This window comes from Orcinus orca, chromosome 19 (assembly GCF_937001465.1).
Source record: "Orcinus orca chromosome 19, mOrcOrc1.1, whole genome shotgun sequence".
In the NCBI taxonomy this organism is placed as follows: domain Eukaryota; kingdom Metazoa; phylum Chordata; class Mammalia; order Artiodactyla; family Delphinidae; genus Orcinus; species Orcinus orca.
Genome location: NC_064577.1, coordinates 32456243 through 32474272, shown reverse-complemented (window position 1 = coordinate 32474272; position 18030 = coordinate 32456243). Strand labels below are relative to the sequence as shown.

Sequence of the window (18030 nt, the reverse complement as noted above, 5' to 3'; positions counted from 1 at the left end):
GCACGTGGGCTCAGTAGTTGTGGCTCGCGGGCTCTAGAGCACAGGCTCAGTAGTTGTGGCACACGGGCTTAGTTGCTCCACGGCATGTGGGACCTTCCCAGACCAGGGTTTAAACCCGTGTCCCCTGCATTGGCAGGCAGATTCTTAATCACTGCGCCACCAGGGAAGTCCAAACCAGTGTTTATTTTGATGTCCCTTTCCCTACCTAGGTAGAAACTCCGTGAAGACAGGGACCACGTCTTCTGATTCTGCCCCGCAGGATCACAGAGCCTGGTAGGGTGGCAGACACACCGGCAGTGTTAGTTGAATGACTCAGATGAGAAGGGCTGCCCTGCTCCGATGAACACAAGGCACAGGCACACTGACCACACTTTAGGGCCACAGCAGCTACTGTTACCCAAAAATTGGGTTTGCCTCTTGGTGGGTATCAAGCCAAAACACACAACGCACAAGAGCAGGAGAAGGAAGGATTTATTTCTTGCAACAAGTAAGGAGAACACTGGGGATCTTTCCCAAAGCAGTGTCTCCCCGAGCAGCAAAACTGGGGAAGTTTTAAGCTAAGGGTACATGCATATTCATGAAGGGGCTGAAGCAGAGGAGAATTCAGCATAGAATTGGGGCAAAGGTCGACAGAGTCCGAGCTTTAGTTGATGGAAGTCACAAGGGTCAGCAAAAGTCAACATCATCATTCCGTAGGCTCTAGTTAATCTGGTGGTCCAGCACTCGAGCACTTGAGGGGGCTTGGATCCTGCAAAACAGCTCAGGAATGTACTCCAGGCTAATCTTTACCTTTACAATTGATTTATTGTTTCCAGTATGGTTATTTCCCTGGTCTGGTAATAGCTGTTTGTTCTTACCTTCTTTTCTTCCCTTGAAATCATTAACTACTGAGGCCTATTCTTGTGCAAGGGCAAACACTGTGGCCAGGCTCAGATCACAAAATGGTTTAGACCTGAAATGGCTTCTCTTGTGTCAAGAAAGTGATGAATGCCTGGTTCTCTTCCTCCCGGGACCCCCTACCCTATCTGCCTACACTACAGCTGACCCCTTGGAGGCAGGAAGCAGTGGGGAAGGGCAGATGTGGGGAGTACCTGAGAAACCCCCAATGCCACCCCAAGAAGAATGGCCGCCCAAGGAGTCAAAGGACAAAGACTTGGGGCCACGCTGACCTGATTATGAAAAGAAAAGTGACTTTATTTTGAACCCCCAAGTGAGTAAAATGGGGCATAGAAACATCTTGGTCCCTGAATCTTGGCTTTTATCTATCTCTGATTACTTCCTTGTATTAGTCAAGCTAGGCTAAGTTCTGGACCGCCCCACACACACACACGAAATCTCAGCAGAAGGCCATTGTTCACCCACACAACAGGTGAGCTCAATACAGGTGTTTGGGATGATCTCTTTCCATCTTGTGGGTCCCACCACCCCCAGGACTCAGGGTCCTTAGCTAGGTGTCTGCTCCCAGCCAGAGGGAGCAGCTCAGAAGGGAATCCAGGTTTCTATTGGCCAGGCCTGTGGCTTATGTCACTTCCGGCCGCATTCCACTGGCCAAACTCTGTCATGTGCCACAACTAACTGCAAGGGAGACTGGGAAATGTGGTGTATGTGCCTGGGAGGAAATGCAATAAATTTGGTAAATAAGGAGCTATAGGGACTTTCCTGGAGGTCCAGTGGTTGAGAATCTGCGCTTCCACTGCAGGGGGCATGGGTTTGATCCCTGGTTAGGGAACTAAGATCCCACATGCCGAGTAGTGTGGCCAAAAAAAAAAACAAAGGAGCTATAAGATTTCTTCCTAAAAATTAGACAAAAAAGGCTATATTTGTTTCCCAGGGCTGCTGTAACAAAGTACTACAAACCGGAGGGCTTAAAGCAACAGAAATTTATCATCTCACAGTTCTAGAGGCCAGAAGTCTGAAATCAAGGTGTGAATAGGTGGAGCTCCCTCTGAAGGCTCCAGGAGAAAATCTGTCACATGCCTGTTAGCCTCTGGTGTAACCCGCAATCCTTGGTGTCTCTCTGCTTGTCCCGCGTAACTCCAGCCTCTGCTTCTATCACTTCATAGCGCCTTCCCCTTGTGTCTCTCTGTCTCTCCTCTTCTTACAAGAACTCCAGTCATATCGGATTAAGGGCCTACCGTAAATCATCTTAAGTGACATCTGCAAAGACCCTATTTCTAAATAAGCTCACACTCATGGGCTCAGGATCTGGATGTATGTCTCTGCGGGACACAATTCAACCCATAAGAAAAACAAAGAGAACGAACTTTTTAAAGGTTCTTGAGACATTCTCACATTGCTTCCAAAAAGCTCATTCCAATTTGCCTATGGACCAGCAAAGTACCGGTATCATCCTCCCCAAATCAAATAAGAGTATTTTGGTTTTCTTCCTGAGTTTTATTATCTTGATTTCTGCAAATTCGATAAGTGAACAACGGCATCTCATTTGCGTTTTGGTAAGGAAGGACACAGAAAGTGCACAAGGTACTCAGGACTCAGGTTGGTCATCCATTACGACTGAAGGATGGTGGGCAGTCAGGACCAAGGGCTGGGGACAGACAGGAACTGGGCCAGTGTGTGTGGAGTCCTCAGGGCAAACCTGGGAACTGGAGGGTGTTTGCTGAGCTGGGAGTGGCCGTCACAGGACACCACCCAGGCAGGGATGGAGAAACATTTAACTAGCCGAGATCGTAGCTCTCTTCTTACAGAAAGCAAAAAAGGCAGAGAGGACAGAAATTTCCGTTTCTCCATCTGAAATTAATGTTTCCAGCAAGGAACCTGGATGGCTTTCTGCAGACAGCCCAGCTGCTGAGGCTGGAAGAGGCTTGTCTGGTTTGCTTGTCACAGTGGCGGTTCGGACCGATCGTTGCAGGGGATGAATATGGCAGCAGACGCTCGGAGTAAGACATTCACGAGGCCGTCGGTGCCACCACACCTCAGAACGCTCTGTGCTCGGTCCAGAATAACCCCGGCCCCTGTGAATTATTCATACCAGCCACCTTATGACATGTGATCACATTCCAGGCAGAATGTCAGCCAGGGGGAAATTTGTAAATATAATTTGTATTCTCAATCTTTGTCATAGTTTTGGTTGTTATTTTCCCCTCATAACTCTCCATCTTCCTCCCATATTTTCCCTTCTCGGGTTTTTTATCAGAGGGATCTGTCAAGAGTGACTCTAAAAGTCTCTGCCTTTTCTCAGAATGTGCTCTCTCCGGTGGCGGAGCGTGCAGCTTCCAATCTCCGAGTTCATGTTTACAATACATATTTTTATTACCTTTGAGTGAAAGTGATTGCTATGGTTATCTCCTTCTGAAATGTATATTTTCCTTTCAGTTATTTCGAGTATGGTTTGAATTTTTATGTATCTTTCAATCCCTGTTCCCCAAAGAGGTAGGTGGGGCAGCTGAGCCAGGGGGGCCGCGGTTCTCCCTGCAGCACGACCGCCCCCTTCACAGCATCCCCAGAGAGATGGTCTCCCTTCTCTGCTCCCGTGGGCACCACCCACTCCCAAGTAAGCCTGACGAGGGCTTTCCAGGGGCTTCTGAGAGCCCAGCCCTCACCAGAGCATAGGGTTGAGAGAGTGAGCTTGAAATGGGGAAAAAAAATGTGTAACTGTCAAGCTGATTTCCACTGGATGAAAAAGAATTTTATGATGAGAGATGAGAGGAGGGCCCTAGGCCAACTCAGAAACTCATTTCTAGAACCAGAGGCTGCATCATTGACTTAAAATGGTCCAAGGTTGACAACATAATCAAAGTCAGAACTCCCCATCTCGGGTCTACGGGTCTGTAATTCCCATCTTCCTTTAGCCTTTCACCGTAGCCACTATCATCATGCAATTTCCCCCCAAGCACTTGGTTAGATCACAAAGGTAATGAGATCCAGTGAGAAGGCCAAATTTCTTGTGAGCCGATTTACTTTCTAAAAAGACAAGTTGGGCTTTGGAACCCTTCACCTTGACCCTGACACCACCCGGTGCGTGGGCCTGTGGAAGAGAGTGGTAGAGCCGGGCACACAGACCGAGAGTCGACCGGGCTGTGAGGTGCTCCCACCCTGGGTCTCTGCTCCCCAGATGCTGATGGAAACTAAGGAAGGTGGGAAGAGTTTGACTCGGGGATCAGAGGAGGTGATACAGCGCTGGCACGTACGTGCTCCTAGCTCTCTGGAGTGGAGCTGGGCCCAAACAGTTACATGGGGCAGGGTACCAGCTGCAGGAGCTGGGACTGGGGGACTCTGGGGACTCTGGGCATAAGCAGGGCTGCTTGGGGGCCCTGGTGACACATTGTGGCATAGTGTTGAGGGGGTTATTCCCCAAAAAGCAGCTTGGGTGTGTCCAGGGAGCACATGGGCACAGTCATAGGCTCTCCCTCTAGGCTGAGAGCAGAGGCAGGTGATATCAAACCACAGCAGGACAACCAGGAAGGATGACAATCCTCTGGGTGACCACCTGATTTGTGAGCTCATTTGAGGCTCCTGGGGGTTGTGGGGCCACCTTGCTGTAATTTGGGGCAGGGACTGTGGGTATAGGGGGGACAGAGGGAGGGACTTTGGGCAACCGCTGTTCTGTAAGTTATGACATTGGGTGACATGTGTGAAATGGCTGCATTTATCCCTGCACTGTCACAGCTACTCAGGTGAGTCAGCGCCAACCTGTCCCCACACCACTCAGGCCAGCGTTCCTCAGCCCCAGGACTACTGACATTTTGGGCAAATGATTCTGTTTTGTTTTTGTTTATATTTTAGCATTTTTTAAACATTGTGGTAAATGCAAAGAACACTTTTAACCATTTGTAAGTGTGTAGTTTAGGGGCATTAAGTACATTCACATTGTTATACAACCTCATCACCATCATCTCCAGAACTCTTTTAACTTCCCAAACTGAAACTCTGTCCCCGTTAAACACTGACTCCCCATTCCCACCTCCTCTCAGCCCCTGGCACATACCCTCCTACTTTCCGTCTCTATGGATTTGACTGCTCTAGGGACATCATGTAAGTGGAATCAGACAGTGTTTGTTCTTCTGTGTCTGGCTTATTTCACTGAGCATAGTGTTCTCAAGGTTCATCCACGTTGTAGCAGGTGTCAGATGACTCTCTGTTGTGGGGTGTTCTGTGCACCGTAGGATGTTTAGCAGCATCCCAGCCTCTAACAGCTAGATGCTAGAAGCACTTCCCTCCTCTCAATTGTGACAACCCAAAAATGGCTCTTGAATTTCCAAATGTACCCCTGGTTGAGAACCACAGCTCTGTGCACAGTCATCTCTGAAGACTTGTGTCTCCCCTTCATGTACCTGAGCTCCACAAAGGGGCAAGCGCACCTCAGGAATGTGTCCCCAGCCCCCCGCTGCAGCCCAGCTCCCAAATCCCATCAGAAGGTTCCAGCCACACACATTCCATGTCAAGATAACTTAATAACATTAGGTCAGATTTTCAAAATTGCCATTTTTAATAATTTTTTAAAAACCCTCTCTTTTCTTAAATCCACATTAAGCATACGGCAAGCCATGTGCTGGCTGCATCGCCTCTTGCAAACTCAATGCTGGCCTCTTGTTTTTTACCTTCCATATGGGGAGACATAAATCCTACTTAGAGACAAACCTCAGGAGATGTGAGAAGCATGTATGAGCCAAAGATAAACAGCCTGTTTTGCCCTTGGACACATAAGCTGGATTTTCTTCAGTAATCCAGGCCCTTCTCAGAAACAGCCAAGAGCAAGGAAACTTTACAGCATTATCCATAGCCACACACACACACACACACACACACACACACCCCAAAAAGAGCGAGTCTGGCAGTCAAGGCAGATGACAGCCACAACCTGGGCAGAATTTCAGCACACCACTTCTTCCTCCCAGACCCTGCCAGCACAGCTCGGGCTGATCCACACATTCCGCATTTCCACTCAAGCCCCATATAGCTCTGCTAATACCCATCAGCCTGCAGACAAAATCTTTTACTTCCCAGTAAGCCTGGAACAAAAAAGATGCATTTGCACGGGCTTTGGGAATAAAGGAGAGACACTGGAGGCCTTCAGGATTATCTTGGCAGAGAATGAATTTTGTTTGCATGTGTATGATTCATCAGGCATTGATTAAGAGTCACAGGATTTGGGGATTGTCATCAATCAGAGCACCTTACAGTGGAAACAAATAAACCTACCTTCCAGGGCCAGAGGGGGAACCCAAGAGCGGTGGCCATCCAGCTTTTGTTGGAACGTTCTGGAGAGGTGGCAGATTTTTCTCCCATTCTTCACCCCTCTCTGTGTCCCCATCCTCTGTCAAGTGACCTGCAGCTCTTCCCACAGAGGTAGAACGTGCTTCCCTGACCCCGGACTTCAGGCTTGGCCTTGAGACTTGATTTGGCCAGTGAGACGCTAGCGGAGCAGCAAAAGCAGGGGCTGTGAACATGCGGGGGGAGGGGGGCGGGTAGACTCTCCCCCTTGTTTGCTTCTTTCTCCAGAACAAGAAGCCACCCCAGTGAGGCCACCCACCTGAGGAGGGCGAGAGAGCCAAGATGCCGCATGAGGCAGCCCCCAGCCACCCCCAAATCCAGGAGAGTCAGCGCTGCCATGTGAAGCCATGAGTTGGGCTGGCTTGTTATGCATCGTTATTGGGCCGGTAGCTGACCAATACAGACACTGCAACACCACGCTTCCAGGGGCAGGCCTCTGAGGTCTCGCCATTACTTTTATGAGCAACTCACTGACTGGTTCTGATGAAGAAAGCTCACCTTGACAAGGATGGCATTGCGTTGTCGATATCATTGTCATTGGACAGTGACATTTCTGCTGTGCCATCTTTGCCCCTCTCCACCAGGCAATGGGTGGGCTTGGTCACTGAAACAATCCAGAACAAGGGTAGTCAGTCCTGGATTCGGCTGCCTGTCAGCTAGGTTGTGATAGCTCTCGAGTCTCCCCTGCATCTCCCTCCCTCCTTGGGATGCTGGGGGAGACACCACTTATGGAGAAGATTGGTCTTGGCACTCAGGGTGTCCACACAACTGAGGAACTTCACAGGGTGAGCGATGATCAAACCAGAGGCAGGTCACTTTGGAGAAGGCAGAGCCCCCACTGCAGCCCGGCAGCTCTGGTGACCCTTCCCTCCACCCCGTGCCCTCTGGCTCCCATCACAAGTGCTCTGTCCTGAACAGATGCTTGTACCCCCAGGTTCATGTCAGCATCACTCACAACCACCCAAAAGTAGAAGCAACCCAAGTGTCCATCAATAGATGAATAAACAATGTGTGGTCCATCCATTCAATGGAATAGTATTCAGCCATAAAAGGAAGGAAATTCTGACACAGGCTACAACATGGATGAACCTTGAGGACATTATGCTTAGTGAAATCAGCCACTCACAACAGGACAAATACTGTATGATTCCACTTATATGAGGTCCCTAGAGGAGTCAAATTCACAGAGACAGAAAGGAGGATGGTGGCTTCCAGGGGCTGGGGAGCGGGAATGGGGATCTATTAGGTAATGGGCACAGAGTTCTAATTCGGGATGATGACAAAGTTCTGGTGACGGATGGTGGTGTTGGTTGCACAACATGAACGTGCCACTGACTGTACACTTAAAAATGATTAAAATGGAAAATTTTATGTTATAAATATCTTACCACAATTTAAAAAAATGACCTGTCCTATGTACCAGCTCCTTGAGGCCCAGCTCCTACCGAGCTGTCAGAGAGTAAGGCCGTCTGGGAAGTGGAACCATCATGGGGTGGGCATGGGGAAGGCACTGTTGCCACCGCCACCCCTTCCTCCTTGGTTTCCTTGGTTTCTGCAGGAATCTCTAGCACCCTCATTGCTTTAACTCAAATGAACTGACTGCTAACGGGGACCACCCAGGCATAGGGGCAGGCCAGTAGGAAGATACTGGGGCAGAGAGAGTGTCCTCCTGATGCTCCTCTGATCCCACAGAGGCAGCAGTCCGCCGCCCCCGCCCCCCCGCGGTGGCAAATCTGCATGGGGCATGCTTATCGCACACCCTCAGTGGAAGGGAGGGCTCTTTGTGGCTGGTGTCTGGCTGAAAGTTGGAACTTGAGCAGGTGGGGTCCAAGTTGCTGATCCTCCTCAGAGTTGCTGAGCATGTCAGGGGTCTTCCATCATGACATCATTCCTGTGTTGTCACAACGTTTTCCTCTTGCTTTAAAAGAACATCCTTCACTTGACCCTGCTGCCCAAGAACTTTCCTCTAAAGTTCTGCCAGGCTACGGAAGGCAGATGAGAATGTAGGCTGTAAATCAGGGGCCCTCATGACATTTAGATCCATTAATCCATCAAAAGAAGATTTGCTACCTCTTAGCATCCAGAGGGAAACCAGAAATCCTCTCCCATGATTGCCCGGAAGCTCAGGCACCAAAATACTACTACTCAGCACTTCGTATCGGGACCTTCAGGAATTTGCGGGATGTCAGTGCTCTTCCCTGTGTCTATCACTTGCAGGTGTACCAACCACCCAACCCAAGCTGAAGGAGTTTGCTACCAGGTGCCTTTGCTTGTCCCCAGATTGTTTGTGAGGGAAGAAACTAATCTTGAAATGTCGAGGAGAACATAAGCTACCACCGTAACCTACAGGATCCAAACAACCTTCCAGACTGGGAGTTCTTTGAGAGCCGGAGCCACCTCTGTCCTCCAGCACTTAGCCCTGGGCCTGGCAATGGATAGGTGGGTGGCTGGGTGGTGGGTGGATAGATGGGTGGATAGATGGATGGATGGATGGATGGGTGGGTGGATGGATGGTGGATGGGTGGGTGGATGGATGAGTAGATGAATAAATGAATCTCTGGCAAAGGAGCAGAAGTTCTTGCCCAGAATCTACCTCAGTAGCCTTGCAACTTCCCTCATTTGTAAAATGGGGTGAGGGTAGTTCTTTTTCTACCCATCCCATAAGGTTGTTGTGAGGAAAAAGTTAGATGATATAAAATCCTTTGGCCACCTCTATAGAATTATACCAATGAGAGGAAGTATTGTTCAAAAGAAAATGTTTTCTTCAGCCTAAGAAACGCTTCTTGGAGAACTCACTGATTCAATTAGTGACTTAGGGAATCCTCTGAGGGTAAACAGCACTTTCTATATTCAGAGGCAGGATTCAGAACAGTAGAGACTTGGTCGACAAGCCATCTCACCTTAGAGCTGCACATTACATTATATTATTACACCTGTACCTCCTACAAGACTGTGAGCTTGTCGGTACTATGTCTTAGACCTATAATCCTCCCATCAGTAAAAATGAGTAACTAATAGGCACTCAGATGCCTACTACAGTGATAACCAAATCATATCATGAAAAAAGACATGACTTTACAAAAACAATACACAAATACTAGGGTGAAATACCTGTGTGAACTGTGTCCTTGTATGACTCTGAATTTAGAGATAGACATTTGAAGTGGCTTTTTACCCATGTAAGCCTTATATGGACATGGGGCTTGTGTGATCGTGAGGGGGAACGGGCACGTGCAGGGGAGGTACGTGAGACAGTCTACGCAAAGAGCCCGATGCAGGGGCTGACATATAAAAATGCTCCATTCATAGCAGCTTATTATGGTCTCTGTGACTTGGGGGTTACTTGCCACTGTGGTCCCAAACCCTCTGTCTTCTTTCCCTGTCTCGCTGGCCTCCCCTCCCCTTTGGATGGGGCAGGAGGTGGTAAGGGCGGTCCAGGTCACAGGGGGGACAGGAGCATCCAGCCACGCAGGAGGGGCTGAAATCCCTGCACCAATGACTCTGTCTCCTCCTCCTCCCCACTCCAGGTGTCGTCCAGCTGGACCCCAACTGCCAGGGCTGGAGGGTCAAGCGTTCACTTCTCCTGGGTGTACACAAGGGTATAGAACCATCCCTGGACTTATTTGGGTCTCCGGACCAAGGCAAGCTGGACGGGGAAAGAAAGGGGATGAGATTGTCACAGCTTGTCCTCAGAGCACCCCCAGTGTGCTGGCAGCCACCTGCTGCAGGGCTCACTGGGGGGGTAGGAACGAGGGAACACAGTGGCAGTTTTTATGCATGACAGCTCTATGAAAAGGGCATAGCATTTACTTTAGCAAATTTGGGACTGGGGATTGATGAACTGACCAAAGTTGGTAAATATCAAGGGTTAAGCAGCAGGCCCCCCCATTATCCACACTGCCTCTGAGTTGCAGATATCAGGCTTCCTAAAGGACAGGAGCCAGGGATCAGCAGGGACTCGGTCACATTAGAATTCCTAATATCACAGTCTCACACTTGGGGATGAAATGAAACAGCTCTGTTTTAACCACATAATGTCCCTGGGACCTGGACCCCAAATGATCTCTAATCATTACAGAAATATCTGATTTCTGGGCCGGTTTCGAAGGCCGTTATTGTGGCCATTCATCAGAGGCAGCCACAGTTGGGGGCCCTGGACTGATGGTCGGAGAATCGGACACGGAGGGAGTGCGACGTTGCAGGAGGCCCACTGTGAGCTCAGGACCCACCCTGTGCTCTGGAGGACACAGGCGAGGAGGCATTCCCTAGGCTCAAGACATTAACCCCCAGTTGAGCAGAAAAGCTAGATGCTCATGGAGTCTAGTGCCTGAGGCACTGGCTAAGGGTCCCAGGTAAATTTCGGCTCTCTCACCACCTTCCCTAAGAGGTTCTCATAGGAGACCCCCCTCACCCCTGACCCAGGGCTCATTCAGAAGTAGAGAGGGGACTTGTCTTTGGTTGTCACAGGTCTGGGGACACTATGGTGCTGAGTGGGCAGGGACCAGGGATGCCAAATGTCCCACAAGTGCACACACAGAATCATTGCAATCGTTAAATTTTCTGTATCAGCTTGGCTGGACCATGGTGCCCAGTTGTGTGGTCAAACACCATCTAGATGTTGCTGTGAAGGCACTTTTCAGAGGCGATTAATATTTAACTCAATAGATGACCCTCCCTAATGTGGGTGGGCCTCATCAAATCAATCGTAGGCCTTATCTTAAGATAAGTTCCCAGAAGAGGAAGGAATTTTGTCTCCAGACTGCCTTTGGGCTCACAACTGCTACATCAACTCCTGCTGGAATGTCCAGCCTGCCAGCCTGCCCTGCAGACTTCAGACGGTCCAGCCCCACAATCTCAGGAGCCAATTCCTTAAAATAGTCCCTCTCTCTCTCTCCTCCTCCCCGACTCCCCACTCCCCCTCTCTGTATATATATCCTACTGATTCTGTTTCTCTGGAGGACCCTGACTAATACAACCTGCCCCAAATACCAACAGTGCCCCCCCAGAAAGCCACTGAGTGGCCTGGCCCAGTCCCACGTGGACCCCCTATTCCTTGCCTCTACAATGAAGGGACAGGACAGAAGTCCACTCTGCACTAAAGTTCTGTGATTTGACATTAAAAGGAGAACCCATGGGGCTGCCTGTGGGAAAGTGCCTGATGTGTAGAGGAGACCAAAGTTCCAGGTCATGAAATGAGGCCGAGTCCCCTCAAAGCTGGCCTGTGAGCCTGCCCACCGGCCCCCAACGACCAGCAGCCCCTTTGCAAATGGCTCCAGCCCATAGCCCTTCTCCCACACACGTGGAGGCTTGGATCTCTAGTTAATTGTAAGACTGGATTGCTCAAGGCAAGAAAATCAACAAAATCTCTTCAGTGTGAAGGTCCCACGGTGGATTTCTGGCCTGTATTTTCTAGTCAGATAGTCCTGGAGGTTGTTTTTGTTCTGAAACCTCAGAGCATGACCTTGCTGGGAAGGGCAGTTGTGGATGGAGCAGAGGAAAGCCAAGGAAGGAAGGTTAGCGCCCAGGAGCAGAGGTGTCTGTGACCTAGGTCACGAGCCCCCTTGTGAGAGCTTTACAGACTGGTCCGTGTGTTTAGGAAGCCCAGTTCTCCAGGGTGGCTCCAACCAAAGCAGTCCAGTAGAGGGACCTGGATTCTTGACTCAGAGGACCTGGGTTCTGGCCACCAATTTGCCATGTGACCTTGGACAAGCCACTTGCCCCCTGGGTCTCAGCTTCCTCATCTGGAACATAGGCATTGAGGTCTCTGGGTGTTGGTTGCCCCTAGTAACCAACACGATGCTGGCCTCCGGGGGCTCTCGGCAGCTGCCCTGCAGCACAGCCTGCCAGTCCTTAAATCCCACCCATACCTGCTCCACACCAGCCTCGCTAGTCTCACACGTGAACAGACAGCCCCCTTCCCTGAAACAAAAGCCTCAGCATGAACAAGAAAGCCCAAGGTACCAAAGTGACACAATGACTGGAGTAAATCCAAGATGCAGCGGCAAAAAAGAAAGGTGATGAGAAATCCAGGAATAACAAAAGTCTGCGCCAGGAAGTTCTGGTCCAAGTGTGGAGCCCCTGGTCTGAGCCTTGAGAAGGATGGATAGAGTCCAAGCCATACATAGAGGGTAACAGGGATGAGATAGGGTCAGGGCAGGGGCTTCTTCTCTGCAAAAAGGAAGGAATAAGCGATCAAGATGCAGGAGAAAATGGAGTGCCTATAAGAAAGGCCTGGTCCAAAGTATGCAAATGAAAATGAGAAGGAGTGATTCTGAACCCCTGGTGGCGTGACAGAGCCCAGGTGAGCAGTCCTGCAAGGGGCCTGGAGCCTCAGAACCTTAAGGACCAGGAGCCAGGCACTGCCCTGCTCGCCATGTAGTGTTCACGTGCATGTGCTTTCGAATGTAGAGCGTCACTCTGGGGCCAAAGCCTGAGACATGAGAGTGCCTCGGACTGGAATGAAAGACCACCAACCAGGGCAGCGCAAAACTTGAGTGGAAGTAGGAAGGCAGGCCCACATCCCCCTTCTCCCCAGGAGGACAGAGAGACTGCAGAAGCCCATACCTGAGACAGAGCCGAGCACAGAATCCAAAGTCAGGAAGCGGCAGAGGGTGAACCGCACGGAGACGGGGACGGGGCCAGGCGCTGTCAATGAGGAAGCCTCACCCAGCACAGCAGATAATCTCTAAAGCAGATAAATCAAGAAATGGCGTTATGAGCATATTATTTAGGTTCGCGGAGCGACCACCATATAACTAAAAACGAAACAGTTAAAAGTGCTTGCCTTCAGGGCTGAGAAAGGAGGAAGAGGAAGAGAGTTCTTTATGAACCTCTCTGAACTGTTTGACTCTTTTTTTCTTTTTTAATTTGATTTTTCAAAAGAGCGTACACATGATAAAAGGAGGAAAGAAAATGAGGAAGCCTGAACGTGGATCCCAGCTTTGTATGGCTGTGGCCCTTTCAGCTGATGCTGAGTCTGTGTGTGACTCTCAGTGCTGGGTGTCTTCCCCTGCCCCCCACCCACAGATTCCCCCACCCCTGGTCTCCCACAGGCCTGCCCCATAGCCCCCTGAGAAGGCGGACCTTACGTTGTCCATTTTAAATGGAGAAGTCTTGGGAGTTCCCTGGCGGTCCAGTGGTTAGGACTCAGCACTTTCACTGCCCTGGGCCCGGGTTCAATCCCTGGTCAGGGAACTAAGATCCTGCAAGCCTTGCTGCGTGGCCAAAATGAATAAATAAATAAAATAAATAGACAAGTCTGTAGCGAGGGATGAGGCAGGCAGGTTGTAGGAAATGAAGAAAATCAGCCATGGGAAAGTTTTTTCTAAGCCCTCAGCTCTAGGGACTTCCCTGGTGGTCCAGTGGTTAAGACTTCGCCTTCCGGTGCAGGGGGTGTGGGTTCGATCCCTGGTTGGGGAGATAAGATCCCATATGCCTCATGGCCAAAAAATAAGAAACAAAACATAAAACAGAAGCAGTATTGTAACAAATTCAATGAAGACTTTAAAAATGGTCTGCATCAAAGAAAAAAATCTAAGCCCTCAGCTCTAGGAAGGCAGCAGGAATTCATATTACTGTTAACAGCATCTTGTAAAGCATTGTCATCACTTTTGCCTGTGTTCTCTGGTGATGGGGGATTCACAAGGGTTGGGTCCAGTCCCCATCTCTATCCTCCTGTACCGCATTCCACCACTGAGTGATGATGCTCCTGAGCCTGGCTAGATCAAGGAGAATGAGCACAGGCTAAGTTAGGACCAGGCAGGGTTCAAACAACAACTCCACTCCTCAGAGGCTCTGGCCTGGGCATGCCTTTAAGGTTTCCCATACACCTTCCCAAGGATCCCCTCCTGAAGAGGCCGGATCAGTTTCCACTCCCACCAATGGCATAGAAGGGTGAGGTTGGCTCATCCAGCTGTGGACCCTTGAAGCTTCTTTCAGCTGGTCTGCGGATAACCCAGCAGGTTGGGAGGGGGCTCTTCAGCCCCTGCTGAGCTGTCATGAAAGAGCCCTACCCCGTCCATGCATGTCTGAGCACTATCCACAGACAGCAAATGAGTCTGGTCCCAGTCAGGGGTGACACACTCAGGACAGGAGGCAGGTGTGCTTAGTGATGTTTTTAGTTATTGCTTTTTATTGTGGTAAAATACAGATAACATAAAATTGACCATATTAACCATTTTAAGTGTACAGTTCAGTAGCATTAAGCACATTCACGTTGTTGTGCAACTGTCACCACCATCCATCTCCAGAACTTCTTCATCTTCCAAACTGAAACTCTGTCCCCATTTAACACTAAATGCCTATTTCCCCTCCCCCATCCCCTGGCATCCACCATTCTACTGCATCTCTATGAATCTGGCCACCCCAGGAACCTCATATAAGTAGAATCACAGATTATTTGTATTCTTTTGTCTAGCTCATTTCACGTAGCATAATGCCTTCAAGGTTCATCTGCAATGTAGCATATGTTAGAATTTCCTTCATTTTTAAGACTGAATAATTTTCTGTTGTGTGGATGGACCACATTTTGTTCATCCATTCATCCACTGATGGACAACTGGATTGCTTCCACCTTTTGGCTGTTGTGAATAATGCTGCCATGAAAATGGGTGTGCACATATCTCTTGAAGACTGTGCTTAGTTTGGGGGACTTTGGCTGTTCATATAATGGCCCTTTCTCTTACAGAATTCAAAGTACTTGTTTTAAAATCAGCATAGCAACCACAGCGGAGCCCTTTCCCAGACTGGCTAATGCTGAGAATATCTTACCTAATGTGCTCAGGAGGGCATTTCTACGCTTACTCCCATTCTATAGATGAGGAAACTGAGGCACAGAGAGGCTAAGAAACTCGTCCAAGGTCACACATGAAGTAACCTCTGGGGAAGGTTTGGACAAGGGCAGTCTGACACCTGAGCCCACGTTCTAAACCATTCGGCTCAATGCTTTTAGTATCCTCCCTGAAAAACAGAGAGGCCGGCATAATTGTCATTCAGCGGGAAAACTCAAGTCACAGACAACTTAAGTGGCTCTGAAGGCCACACAGCCTTACCTCTGATTCCCCTTCTGCATCTTAGAAACCGCAGTACTGTTATTTGCAGACATTCTGACTTCCTTCTCTCCTCCCCTCACTACCTCTTCAGACACAGTGTTGCTAGGACTTTACTTTTTCTGAATCCAGCCTGTGTCAACCATCCCACAGCTCAATAGAGGCATCGTGACATCATCAATCAACAAGAGGCAAACTGTCTGCTGAAACCTGAATGAATCAGACAAGAGAAAGGTTAGGCGGCCAGGGGAAGCTAAAAGGCCTTAAAAGTTTAAAGAGATCCTGCCAAATGGGTGATTGGCTCCCACTGAGGTTAGTTTTAATCAATTATTAAGCAATAGTTTAATATTTTAAGCATTTGCTCAATCACAGAGACATGAAAACATTTCATGATTTTCTTCCCCTGTACCTTCCAAAATAAAAAACTTAAAACAAGTGTAGGTACAGTGGCATGGATTTTTTAAAAATGCTTTCTATTGAAATAACTGGATGTCTTTTTTTTTTTTTTTAACTTCTTTTGTATCCCCCACAAAGCCTCGCCCAACGAGAGCCCGAGTAGGTGCTGAGTTCTGATTGCCCAACGTTCCAGCACCGGCTTTGTTCGAGGAACACTGGGAAACATAATAACGTCCTAAAGTGCCCTGGCTCACTGACAGTGGAGGGGCAGCCTGGCTTCTCAAGGTCTCCAGGTGGGCCATGTGGGAGAGTCTAGCATCGGGTCCTTGAACTCTCACTGTCTGTCCTCTGTAATTCTGGTCTCTCCTACTCCTTCTCCCTGCTCCCCAAGCCTTGCCTTTCCAGCCAGTAATGCAGGAACTGGAAAGCAAAGGATAGAGGGCAGCAGGAGAGAAGGATTAAAGCACATTACCATGTATATGATCAACCCTGGAGTAATGGAGTGACTGGGCTCCCATTTTTTTCTGTGAGCAATTCCCCTTTGGAATCTGATACAAGGTGGCTTTTTCTATCCACGCATCCATCCATGCACCCATCCATCCATCCATGCACACATACTCCCCATCCATCCACCCATCCACACATTTATCCATCCCCTCACCCATTTATCCAACCATCCACCCCTCCATGCATCCATCTACTCCTCCTCCATCCATCCACCCACCCATCTATCCACTCATCCATGCATCCACCCATCCACCTATGCATCCACCCTTCCATCCATCCACCCATCCATGCATCTATCCACATACCCATCAATATATCCAGCCATCCAACCATCCACCACCCATCCACCACCCATCCATCCACCATCCATCCATCCACCCATTCATCAGGGTGCCGGGTGCTAAACCAAAATCTCCTCAAAGTAAGCTGAGCACAAGGGAGAGAGTGGCCCATCCTCAGGGCAGGTGGGCCTCACAGGGAAGGGCCTCTGCGCTCAGTCCAAGGAAACCAGATGGGGTATGGAGTTGCCAGTCCAGGCAGAGAGACCAATGCTGAGACATCGGCCCCAAACCCCATTTGGTTCATCTGTCCTAGCTTCAGCATACTCTGCCCCTTCAATATCCAGTTTTCTGCCCTGTTGAGTAAGGACTCTCAGCCATTCTCTTGGGACCTGCAGAGTGGGGCTTATTTGAAGTGGTCTGCATGCTGGGCAGACCCCAGCATTTCCTGCCTGCCCTGTCTTCCATGGGAAGATCATAGCGGGGAGGAGGCGGTCAAGATTGGGAGCTGTTTCTGCAGATTATTCAGATTCATTTGCTGTATCTAGATCATGCCGTGTCCTAATTAACGCAGACCTTCAAGGTTATACTGCATTTGCAAAGTTTTCTGAAATGGGCCAGCGCTTTAAACTCCAACCACTTCCGCCTCCCCACCCAGAATTTCCTCTCCCTCCCCGAGACTGCCCTCAGATGCCCCCAGCTTCCGCTCACAGAGGGGAGTCCTTCTGTACAGTGGGAACATGAGAACTTGCTTTTGGCTTTTCTGAACTCCGAGCCTCACTTAGCCAAGGGGCATCGGATAACTGATTTGCCTCCATCAAATTTATAGGTGACTAACACGCCCAAGAATTCCCAGGCTGCTCCTGGCTGGGAGTTCCGTCAGTACTGGTGCAGGCTGTTTTCAGTGAACGTCACTGAAGAGGGGGTGGATCCCGGTCAGGAGCTGTGGCTGTGGGGACGTCAGGCTGAGCCTTTCCTACAGTCTTTGGGCTCGATAACAGGGTTTTCTTCAACTCTCCAGACAGGGGATCTGTATATTCTAAAGACAGTACATAAAATATTTATTAAGAAGAGTATCTATTTTTAACTGGGGATGATTTCAGTTCTATTATTCATACAGCCTCGGAAGGCAGGCTTCATGCTTAGCAGCTTACGGGAGCTGGGAGACCAAGCAGAGGTGATTCTGAAATTGGGGGGATGTCTTGAGGAGGGGGCAGTGGGGGGATTCCGGGCGTGGGTGTGGGGAGCAGCTGATGTCGCCCGCCTGATTTCAGCCAAACCTCCACATTCAGGGAACTGTTTGCAGGAGCTGGTGAAAGTTTTGGCCCCGTTTAAACCCAAAGCCATCTGTGCCCCCCAGCCGACCCTTTCGAGGCTCCCTCTTACAGGGACTGGCCCCAAGCCCTGTAGGAATCAAGGAACATGCCTCTTCAGATCACAGCCGGGTAAACATCCCTGTTAGAGACAGGCACCTGTTTCCCTGGCAGCCCCATGCTGACAAGTCTCAAAAAAACAAGCTGCAACCTGTCAGAATCCAGACCTGGACATGCTCGGCCACCCACAGGGCTGGT

General features: G+C 49.6%; 1 protein-coding gene across 5 annotated transcripts in view; it reads right to left on the bottom strand.

Annotated features, from left to right (window-relative positions):
- Positions 1-454: 454 nt before the first annotated feature.
- ENDOV (endonuclease V) overlaps positions 455-18030 on the bottom strand; it is a 100118-nt gene continuing 82542 nt past the window's right edge. Inside the window, exons 10-14 of one of the 5 annotated variants that reach the window (XR_007473275.1) lie at positions 15282-15488; positions 12796-12916; positions 6730-6835; positions 6160-6373; positions 455-748 (exon numbers count right to left, since the gene is read on the bottom strand). The gene's annotated coding sequence lies outside the window, so the exon portion shown is untranslated. Of the gene's footprint in view, positions 6398-6729; positions 6836-12795; positions 12917-15281; positions 15489-18030 lie in introns of all 5 variants that reach the window. The other 4 variants (XR_007473273.1, XR_007473272.1, XR_007473274.1 and 1 more) reach the window with 4 other exon arrangements.